Source organism: Anomaloglossus baeobatrachus, chromosome 3 (genome assembly GCF_048569485.1).
Source record: "Anomaloglossus baeobatrachus isolate aAnoBae1 chromosome 3, aAnoBae1.hap1, whole genome shotgun sequence".
Lineage (NCBI taxonomy): Eukaryota > Metazoa > Chordata > Amphibia > Anura > Aromobatidae > Anomaloglossus > Anomaloglossus baeobatrachus.
In genome coordinates, this window is record NC_134355.1 from 677,385,108 (window position 1) to 677,396,911 (window position 11,804).

Here is an 11,804-nt window from a genome sequence, read left to right on the forward strand (position 1 = left end):
TCCGGCCTGGTGTGAGTATGTGTGTGTCCGGGCTGGTGAGAGTATGTGTGTGTCCGGCCTGGTGTGAGTATGTGTGTGTCCGGGCTGGTGTGAGTATGTGTGTGTCCGGCCTGGTGTGAGTATGTGTGTGTCCGGCCTGGTGTGAGTATGTGTGTGTCCGGCCTGGTGTGAGTATGTGTGTGTCCGGGCTGGTGTGAGTATGTGTGTGTCCGGCCTGGTGTGAGTATGTGTGTGTCCGGCCTGGTGTGAGTATGTGTGTGTCCGGCCTGGTGTGAGTATGTGTGTGTCCGGCCTGGTGTGAGTATGTGTGTGTCCGGCCTGGTGTGAGTATGTGTGTGTCCGGCCTGGTGTGAGTATGTGTGTGTCCGGGCTGGTGTGAGTATGTGTGTGTCCGGCCTGGTGTGAGTATGTGTGTGTCCGGCCTGGTGTGAGTATGTGTGTGTCCGGGCTGGTGTGAGTATGTGTGTGTCCGGCCTGGTGTGAGTATGTGTGTGTCCGGCCTGGTGAGAGTATATGTGTGTCCGGCCTGGTGTGAGTATGTGTGTGTCCGGCCTGGTGTGAGTATGTGTGTGTCCGGCCTGGTGTGAGTATGTGTGTGTCCGGCCTGGTGTGAGTATGTGTGTGTCCGGCCTGGTGTGAGTATGTGTGTGTCCGGCCTGGTGAGAGTATATGTGTGTCCGGCCTGGTGAGAGTATGTGTGTGTCCGGCCTGGTGAGAGTATATGTGTGTGTCCGGCCTGGTGAGAGTATATGTGTGTCCGGCCTGGTGTGAGTATGTGTGTGTCCGGCCTGGTGTGAGTATGTGTGTGTCCGGCCTGGTGTGAGTATGTGTGTGTCCGGCCTGGTGAGAGTATGTGTGTGTCCGGCCTGGTGAGAGTATGTGTGTGTCCGGCCTGGTGAGAGTATGTGTGTGTCCGGCCTGGTGAGAGTATATGTGTGTCCGGCCTGGTGAGAGTATGTGTGTGTCCGGCCTGGTGTGAGTATGTGTGTGTCCGGCCGGCGGCTTTCTGTGGAGTAAAGTCCATGTCTGCTTCACATTCACAGTCGGATTTTCTATAATTTCATAGAAAGAGAATGCAGAGAAAAGAATTAAGAAATGTTTCTTAACCCTTGGCCTGACAATAGAGGGCACTTATACCTGGGGGGGAGGGGGAGCTTAAAGGGAATCTGCATCACAATGTCATTTTTTTAATATTATAATCTTTATTTAAAAACAAAATGACCAATCTTGCAATTTTGACACTGACCATTGGGGCTATTTTAGACTCATACTTCTTGTCATTTCAGGAACAGTTTACAGCAGACTCTATCATCAGAGGCAGGATTACAAGGACAGATATCACCTCTATATATGGTAAAGAATGCAGAGGACACCATTCGCAATGTCACAGCTCACCTCCTCCTCCTCCTGTACAATGACAGATAACTTCTCTATATACAGCTGATAACACAGGATCCATCATTCCCAATAGGTGATGTCACAGCTCACCTACTCTTCCTCCTGTAAAATGATAGCTAACACCTTTATATACAGTAGATAACACAGGTTCTACCATTCACAATAGGTGATGTCACAGCTCACCTCCTCCTCCTGTACAATGACTGATAACACCTTTATATACAGCTGATAACATAGGATCCATCATTCACAATAGGTGATGTCACAGCTCACCTCCTCCTCCTGTGCAATGACTGATAGCACCTCTATATACAGTAGATAACACAGGATCCACCATTCACAATCAGTAAGGTCACAGCTCACCTCCTCCTCCTGCATAATGACTGAAAACACCTCTATATATAGTAGATAACACCGTATCCACCACTCACAATTGATTATGTCACAGCTCACCTCCTCCTCCTGTACAATTCCTGATAACACTTCTATATACAGTAGATAACACAGGATCCACCAGTCACAATAGATATCACAGTTCACCTCCTCCCCCTCCTGTATAATGAATGATAACACCTCTATATACAGTAGATAACACTGGATCCACCATTCACAATAGGCTATGTCACAACTCACCTCTTCCCCCTCCTTGATAATGAAAGATATCATAGATTCAGCTTTAAAAAAAAAAACAACTTTTAAATTGCATTAAAAAAATGCAGGAAAAAACGCAGCATGTGAACGTAGGCAAGCTTTCACACCTCCGGTTTTAGCAGAGCCTGCCAATCCGGCTCTAAGGCTGCTTTCACACATCCGTTTTTTCCTGTGCAGCACAATCCGGCGCTTTGCAGAAAAACCGCAACCGTTTTTTTTTGCCGCCGGTTGCGTTTTTTTTTGGCATAGACTTAGATTAGTGCCGGATTGTGCCGCATGGGCTTGCATTTGGTCCAGATTTTGCCGCATGCGGCAGATTTAGCCCATGCGGCGGCCGGATGGAACGTTGCCTGGCACGTTTTTTTTGTCCGGCAAAAAAACCTGCATCGCGCCGCATCCGGCCGATGCGGCGCAATTTGCAATGCATGCTGCGTCTTGCGGCAAACACCGCATCCGGTCTCCGCATGCGTTGTTTTCCCACTGCGCATGCTCAGTAGCGTGCCGCAAGCGGCAAAAAACGGACGGGCCGCATGTCAAAAACTTATGCAAAGGATGCGGTTTTGTCGCTGCATCTGTTGCATAGGTTTTAGAGCCGGATTGCCCGGCTCTGCTAAAACCGGATGTGTGAAAGCAGCATAAAACCTATGCAACGGATGCGGCGACAAAACCGCATCCTTTGCATAAGTTTTTGACATGCGGTCCGTCCGGTTTTTGCCGCTTGCGGCACGCTACTGAGCTTGCGCAGTGGGAAAAAAACGCATGCGGCGTCCATAGGCATGCATTGCAAATTGTGCCGCATCGGCTGGATGCGGCGCAATGCGTTTTGTTTTTGCCGGACAAAAAATGTGGCAGGCAACGTTCCATCCGGCCGCTGCATCGGCTAAATCTGCCGCATGCGGCAAAAAACGGACCGAACGCAAGCCCATGTGGCACAATCCGGCACTAATGAAAGTCTTTGCAAAAAAAACGCAACCAGCGGCAAAAAAAAAACGGTTGCGGTTTTTCTGCAAAGCGCCGGATTGTGCCGCACAGGAAAAAACGGATGTGTGACAGCAGCCGTAGTCTTAGGCAATGTCCCTAGGAGACTTTCCCTTTAAAGAACAGTCCGTCATGTAAGCAAGCCTGGTACATTCATAGGTGATGTATACAAGATGATTCCTTAAATACTCAGTTCTGCTGGGACCTCACACGATCGTAGCGCTCTGCTCCTGAAATCCTCTGTGCTGCAGTTGTGTTCTGGCTCTTGTCTGTTCATCTGTGTGAAAGAAGAACATCTTTGTGCTGTTCAGACCCGCGCTGGTTACATCGCGGATCTCATGCTTGCTGTCAGTGAATAAAACTATTTTTTGTTTACGTTCAAAGACTATAAACTGGACCTGACCCCACTAGACAACGTTCAGTGAGCTCAAAAGATCAGCAGCACAAATACCTCCCCTGCCCTGAGGATTTGCAACAATGTATCGGTGCAGATACAACTGCATTAGTCACAGGATATGGTGCAGACTAAAACAATGTAGCAAATGTTTAAAGAAGTATGCTCCCGCATGAATTTTAGGATGGGGGGAGGGGGAGGTGTGATCCTGAATGATTGACAGCTCGGGCCTGGGGCACTGCGGCGCCTCTTGTGCAGTAAGGGAGGAGCGCAGCTCACTGAAGAGTATGTAAAGACATACCGACAGGGAATCTAGATTGTGAGCCCCAATGGGGACAGTGTTGTCAATGTATGTAAAGCGCTGTGGAATTAATAGCGCTATATAAATGAATACATATTATTATATGTGTGCTCCTCACCTGGGAAACCGACCACTTCTGACTGCAGAGGAGGCCGCTAACAAAGGGGACAGCTGTAAACTATAGAATTAAAAATCCATTGTTTTTTGGGGACTGAGTGGAACGTTCGGGAGACTTTATTTACAAAGTTACTTGTTGTTTTCCAAACACTTTGTAACAGTTTTACCCGTTCATAAACTACAATCTTGTTTCCATTCACTGACAACAAGCAGAAAAGTGACCAGACTTTACTAGAGTGCATCTGCCCCCACAGGAGGCCTCGGGGGTCATTACCAGTAAACAGGCGAAGGTGGAGGGGGTGCATGGGGGGAATGTGGCGTGCATTGCTCCCCCCGTGTCTGCACAGACAGGGCGCGCGGCTTTAGGAAGTGGCTGCGGGAGCTGGGCCTGAACAATCTAGTCCTAACCAGTTTGATATTTAAAGCGGAGGGAGGGTCGGGATTGTTTGCCTTGGCGGGGCTGCTATGGTCAGGGCCGGCGGCCGGCAGCAAGCAGTGCACAGGCTGTAGCGGAGCCGCGCACTGTCTGCTGCTCAGCACGGGGACGCGCCGCTATTAATGGCAGCCACATTACATAATCCGCTGTAACACCGGCCACGCCGGGCGGAGGGGGGCGGCGAGCAGCACAGAGGATGTCAGGAGGGGACTGTGCAGATAGTATGGGAGAATGCAAGAATGCAAGGAGAGGGTCCACCACAGCAGCACAGAGTATGTCAGGAGAGGAATGTGCAGATAGTATGGGAGAATGCAAGGAGAGGGTCCACCACAGCAGCACAGAGTATGTCAGGAGAGGAATGGGCTGATAGTATGGGAGAATGGAAGGAGAGGGTCCACCACAGCAGCACAGAGTATGTCAGGAGAGGAATGTGCAGATAGTATGGGAGAATGCAAGGAGAGGGTCCACCACAGCAGCACAGAGTATGTCAGGAGGGGACTGTGCAGATAGTATGGGAGAATGCAAGAATGCAAGGAGAGGGTCCACCACAGCAGCACAGAGTATGTCAGGAGGGGACTGTGCAGATAGTATGGGAGAATGCAAGAATGCAAGGAGAGGGTCCACCACAGCAGCACAGAGTATGTCAGGAGGGGACTGGGCAGATAGTATGGGAGAATGCAAGAATGCAAGGAGAGGATCCACCACAGCAGCACAGAGTATGTCAGGAGGGGACTGGGCAGATAGTATGGGAGAATGCAAGAATGCAAGGAGAGGGTCCACCACAGCAGCACAGAGTATGTCAGGAGGGGACTGGGCAGATAGTATGGGAGAATGCAAGAATGCAAGGAGAGGATCCACCACAGCAGCACAGAGTATGTCAGGAGGGGACTGTGCAGATAGTATGGGAGAATGCAAGAATGCAAGGAGAGGGTCCACCACAGCAGCACAGAGTATGTCAGGAGGGGACTGGGCAGATAGTATGGGAGAATGCAAGGAGAGGGTCCACCACAGCATCACAGAGTATGTCAGGAGAGGAATGGGCTTATAGTATGGGAGAATGCAAGGAGAGGGTCCACCACAGCAGCACAGAGTATGCCAGGAGAGGAATGGGCTTATAGTATGGGAGAATGCAAGGAGAGGGTCCACCACAGCAGCACAGAGTATGCCAGGAGAGGAATGGGCTTATAGTATGGGAGAATGCAAGAATGCAAGGAGAGGGTCCACCACAGCAGCACAGAGTATGTCAGGAGAGGAATGGGCTGATAGTATGGGAGAATGGAAGGAGAGGGTCCACCACAGCAGCACAGAATATGTCAGGAGGGGAATGTGCAGATAGTATGGGAGAATGCAAGAATGCAAGGAGAGGGTCCACCACAGCAGCACAGAGTATGTCAGGAGAGGAATGTGCAGATAGTATGGGAGAATGCAAGAATGCAAGGAGAGGGTCCACCACAGCAGCACAGAGTATGTCAGGAGAGGAATGTGCAGATAGTATGGGAGAATGCAAGAATGCAAGGAGAGGGTCCATCACAGCAGCACAGAGTATGTCAGGAGAGGAATGTGCAGATAGTATGGGAGAATGCAAGGAGAGGGTCCACCACAGCAGCACAGAGTATGTCAGGAGGGCACTGTGCAGATAGTATGGGAGAATGCAAGAATGCAAGGAGAGGGTCCACCACAGCAGCACAGAGTATGTCAGGACTCAGGAGGGGACTGTGCAGATAGTATGGGAGAATGCAAGAATGCAAGGAGAGGGTCCACCACAGCAGCACAGAGTATGTCAGGAGGGGACTGTGCAGATAGTATGGGAGAATGCAAGAATGCAAGGAGAGGGTCCACCACAGCAGCACAGAGTATGTCAGGAGAGGAATGTGCAGATAGTATGGGAGAATGCAAGGAGAGGGTCCACCACAGCAGCACAGAGTATGTCAGGAGGGGACTGTGCAGATAGTATGGGAGAATGCAAGAATGCAAGGAGAGGGTCCACCACAGCAGCACAGAGTATGTCAGGAGGGGACTGTGCAGATAGTATGGGAGAATGCAAGAATGCAAGGAGAGGATCCACCACAGCAGCACAGAGTATGTCAGGAGGGGACTGGGCAGATAGTATGGGAGAATGCAAGGAGAGGGTCCACCACAGCATCACAGAGTATGTCAGGAGAGGAATGGGCTTATAGTATGGGAGAATGCAAGGAGAGGGTCCACCACAGCAGCACAGAGTATGCCAGGAGAGGAATGGGCTTATAGTATGGGAGAATGCAAGGAGAGGGTCCACCACAGCAGCACAGAGTATGCCAGGAGAGGAATGGGCTTATAGTATGGGAGAATGCAAGAATGCAAGGAGAGGGTCCACCACAGCAGCACAGAGTATGTCAGGAGAGGAATGGGCTGATAGTATGGGAGAATGGAAGGAGAGGGTCCACCACAGCAGCACAGAATATGTCAGGAGGGGAATGTGCAGATAGTATGGGAGAATGCAAGAATGCAAGGAGAGGGTCCACCACAGCAGCACAGAGTATGTCAGGAGAGGAATGTGCAGATAGTATGGGAGAATGCAAGAATGCAAGGAGAGGGTCCACCACAGCAGCACAGAGTATGTCAGGAGAGGAATGTGCAGATAGTATGGGAGAATGCAAGAATGCAAGGAGAGGGTCCATCACAGCAGCACAGAGTATGTCAGGAGAGGAATGTGCAGATAGTATGGGAGAATGCAAGGAGAGGGTCCACCACAGCAGCACAGAGTATGTCAGGAGGGCACTGTGCAGATAGTATGGGAGAATGCAAGAATGCAAGGAGAGGGTCCACCACAGCAGCACAGAGTATGTCAGGACTCAGGAGGGGACTGTGCAGATAGTATGGGAGAATGCAAGAATGCAAGGAGAGGGTCCACCACAGCAGCACAGAGTATGTCAGGAGGGGACTGTGCAGATAGTATGGGAGAATGCAAGAATGCAAGGAGAGGGTCCACCACAGCAGCACAGAGTATGTCAGGAGAGGAATGTGCAGATAGTATGGGAGAATGCAAGGAGAGGGTCCACCACAGCAGCACAGAGTTTGTCAGGAGGGGACTGTGCAGATAGTATGGGAGAATGCAAGAATGCAAGGAGAGGGTCCACCACAGCAGCACAGAGTATGTCAGGAGGGGACTGTGCAGATAGTATGGGAGAATGCAAGAATGCAAGGAGAGGGTCCACCACAGCAGCACAGAGTATGTCAGGAGGGGACTGGGCAGATAGTATGGGAGAATGCAAGGAGAGGGTCCACCACAGCATCACAGAGTATGTCAGGAGAGGAATGGGCTTATAGTATGGGAGAATGCAAGGAGAGGGTCCACCACAGCAGCACAGAGTATGCCAGGAGAGGAATGGGCTTATAGTATGGGAGAATGCAAGGAGAGGGTCCACCACAGCAGCACAGAGTATGCCAGGAGAGGAATGGGCTTATAGTATGGGAGAATGCAAGAATGCAAGGAGAGGGTCCACCACAGCAGCACAGAGTATGTCAGGAGAGGAATGGGCTGATAGTATGGGAGAATGGAAGGAGAGGGTCCACCACAGCAGCACAGAATATGTCAGGAGGGGAATGTGCAGATAGTATGGGAGAATGCAAGAATGCAAGGAGAGGGTCCACCACAGCAGCACAGAGTATGTCAGGAGAGGAATGTGCAGATAGTATGGGAGAATGCAAGAATGCAAGGAGAGGGTCCACCACAGCAGCACAGAGTATGTCAGGAGAGGAATGTGCAGATAGTATGGGAGAATGCAAGAATGCAAGGAGAGGGTCCATCACAGCAGCACAGAGTATGTCAGGAGAGGAATGTGCAGATAGTATGGGAGAATGCAAGGAGAGGGTCCACCACAGCAGCACAGAGTATGTCAGGAGGGCACTGTGCAGATAGTATGGGAGAATGCAAGAATGCAAGGAGAGGGTCCACCACAGCAGCACAGAGTATGTCAGGACTCAGGAGGGGACTGTGCAGATAGTATGGGAGAATGCAAGAATGCAAGGAGAGGGTCCACCACAGCAGCACAGAGTATGTCAGGAGGGGACTGTGCAGATAGTATGGGAGAATGCAAGAATGCAAGGAGAGGGTCCACCACAGCAGCACAGAGTATGTCAGGAGAGGAATGTGCAGATAGTATGGGAGAATGCAAGAATGCAAGGAGAGGGTCCACCACAGCAGCACAGAGTATGTCAGGAGAGGAATGTGCAGATAGTATGGGAGAATGCAAGAATGCAAGGAGAGGGTCCACCACAGCAGCACAGAGTATGTCAGGAGGGGAATGTGCAGATAGTATGGGAGAATGCAAGGAGAGGGTCCACCACAGCAGCACAGAGTATGTCAGGAGGGGACTGTGCAGATAGTATGGGAGAATGCAAGAATGCAAGGAGAGGGTCCACCACAGCAGCACAGAGTATGTCAGGACTCAGGAGGGGACTGTGCAGATAGTATGGGAGAATGCAAGAATGCAAGGAGAGGGTCCACCACAGCAGCACAGAGTATGTCAGGAGGGGACTGTGCAGATAGTATGGGAGAATGCAAGAATGCAAGGAGAGGGTCCACCACAGCAGCACAGAGTATGTCAGGAGGGGACTGTGCAGATAGTATGGGAGAATGCAAGAATGCAAGGAGAGGGTCCACCACAGCAGCACAGAGTATGTCAGGAGGGGACTGTGCAGATAGTATGGGAGAATGCAAGAATGCAAGGAGAGGGTCCACCACAGCAGCACAGAGTATGTCAGAAGGGGACTGTGCAGATAGTATGGGAGAATGCAAGAATGCAAGGAGAGGGCCCACCACAGCAGCACAGAGTATGTTAGGAGAGGAATTGGCTTATAGTATGGGAGAATGTAAGAAGTTCCACAGCAGCACAGAGTATTTCAGGGGAGGAATGAGCTTATAGTATGGGAGAGTGCAAGGAGAGGGTCCACCAGAGCAGCACAGAGTATGTCAGGAGGGGAATGTGCAGATAGTATGGGAGAATGCAAGGAGAGGCGTTTGCAGCAGCACAGAGTATTTCAGGAGAGGAATGTGCCTATAGTATGGGAGAATACAAGGAGAGGCGTTTGCAGCAGCACAGAGTATTTCAGGAGAGGAATGTGCCTATAGTATGGGAGAATACAAGGAGAGGCGTTTGCAGCAGCACAGAGTATTTCAGGAGGGGAATGTGCAGCTCTTATGGTGAGAGGGGGGAGGGGTTCACAGGATGCAAGGAAAAAGTCCACATCACCACAGAGTATTTCAGGAGGGGAATGTACCCATAGTATGGGAGACTGCAAGACGAGGGTTCACAGCAGCACAGAGGATGTCAGGAGAGGAATGAGCTTATAGTATGGGAGAATGCAAGGAGAGAGGTCCGCAGCAGCACAGAGTATTTCAGGAGAGGAATGTGCAGATAGTATGGGAGAATGCAAGGAGAGGGTCCACAGCAAAACAGAGTATTTCAGGCGGGGAATGTGCCTACAGCATGGGAGAATGCAAGGAGAGGCTCCACAGCAACACAGAGTATTTCAGGAGGGGAATGTGCCAATCTAATGGGAGAATGCAAGGAGAGGGTCCACAGCAGCACAGAGTATTTCAGAAGGGAAATGTGCCCATAGTATGGGAGAATACAAGAATGCATGGAGAGGGGTCCACAGCAGCACAGAGTATTTCAGGAGGGGAATGTGCAGATAGAATGGGAGAATGCAAGAATGCAAGGAGAGGGCTGCAGCAGCACAGAGTATTTCAGGAGGGGAATGTGCAGATAGTATGGAAGAATGCAAGAATGCAAGGAGCGGGTCCACCACAGCAGCACAGAGTATTTCAGGAGGGGACTGTGCAGATAGTATGGGAGAATGCAAGAATGCAAGGAGAAAGTCCACCACAGCAGCACCGAGTATTTCAGGAGGGGAATGTGCCCATAGTATGGGAGACTGCAAGACGAGGATCCACAGCAGCACAGAGGATGTCAGGAGAGGAATGAGCTTATAGTATGGGAGAATGCAAGGAGAGAGGTCCGCAGCAGCACAGAGTATTTCAGGAGAGGAATGTGCCTATAGTATGGGAGAATGCAAGGAGAGAGGTCTGCAGCAGCACAGAGTATTCCAGGAGGGGAATGTGATAATCTAATGGGAGAATGCAAGGAGAGGCTCCAAAGCAACACAGAGTATTTCAGGAGGGGAATGTGCCTACAGCATGGGAGAATGCAAGGAGAGGCTCCAAAGCAACACAGAGTATTTCAGGAGAGGAATGTGCCTATAGTATGGGAGAATGCAAGGAGAGAGGTCTGCAGCAGCACAGAGTATTTCAGGAAGGGAATGTGCCAATCTAATGGGAGAATGCAAGGAGAGGGTCCACAGCAGCACAAAGTATTTCAGGAGGGAACTGTTCCCATAGTATGGGAGAATACAAGAATGCATGGAGAGGGGTCCACAGCAGCACAGAGTATTTCAGGAGGGGAATGTGCAGATAGAATGGGAGAATGCAAGAATGCAAGGAGAGGGCTGCAGCAGCACAGAGTATTTCAGGAGGGGAATGTGCAGATAGTATGGGAGAATGCAAGGAGAGGGTCCACCACAGCAGCACAGAGTATTTCAGGAGGGGGCTGTGCAGATAGTATGGGAGAATGCAGGAATGCAAGGAGAAAGTCCACCATAGCAGCACAGAGTATTTCAGGAGGGGAATGTGCAGATAGTATGGGAGAATGCAAGAGTAAAAGGAGAAAGTCCACCACAGCAGCACAGAGTATTTCAGGAGGGGAATGTGCCCATAGTATGGGAGACTGCAAGACGAGGGTCCACAGCAGCACGGAGGATGTCAGGAGAGGAATGAGCTTATAGTATCGGAGAATGCAAGGAGAGAGGTCCGCAGCAGCACAGAGTATTTCAGGAGGGGAATGTGCTGATCTTATGGGGGGTGACAATGTAAGGAGAGGGTCCACAGCTGCACAGAGTATTTCAGGAGGGGACTGTGCTCATCTTATTTGGAAGGTGGGGGTGTCAGAGAATCACAGGAGAGGACTCCACAGCAGCACAAAGTATTTCAGGAGGGAAATGTGCCGCTCGTAGAATGTAAGGAGAGGGTCCACAGCAGCACAGAGTATTTCAGGAAAAGTGTATGCTGATCTTATGGGAGGTCACATGCCGCAAGGAGATAGTCCACAGCAGCACAGAGTATTTCACAAGAGGAATGTGCAGATAGTATGGGAGAATGCAAGAATGCAAGGAGAAGGGTCCACAGAAACACAGAGTATTTCAGGAGAAGAGTGTGCTGATCTTATGAGAGGTCACAGGATGTAAGAAGAGAGGTCCACAGCAACAAAGAGTATTTCAGGAGGGGAATGTGCTGATTTTATGGAAGTTGACAGAATGCAAGGAGAGGCTCCACAGCAGCACACAGTATTTCAGAAGATGAATGTGCTGATCACGGCTGAGCCGTATGAGGAACGTGCTGCATGTGAGCGGGGCCGGTGCAATCTCATTAGTGCGCTCGTCATCAGGCGCAGTCAGCCGTGTGCGATCAGCAGCTCCGGGGGTGACTCATCAGC

At 50.6% G+C, this 11,804-nt stretch overlaps 1 long non-coding RNA gene across 1 annotated transcript in view; it reads left to right on the top strand.

The window, feature by feature from the left end:
* The window catches only part of LOC142297043 (uncharacterized), a 58,706-nt gene extending 57,353 nt beyond the window's left edge, over positions 1-1,353 (top strand). Inside the window, exon 3 of the long non-coding RNA XR_012751726.1 lies at positions 1,287-1,353. This is a non-coding gene — a long non-coding RNA (uncharacterized LOC142297043). The remainder of the gene's footprint in view (positions 1-1,286) is intronic.
* The last annotated feature ends 10,451 nt before the right edge of the window (positions 1,354-11,804 follow it).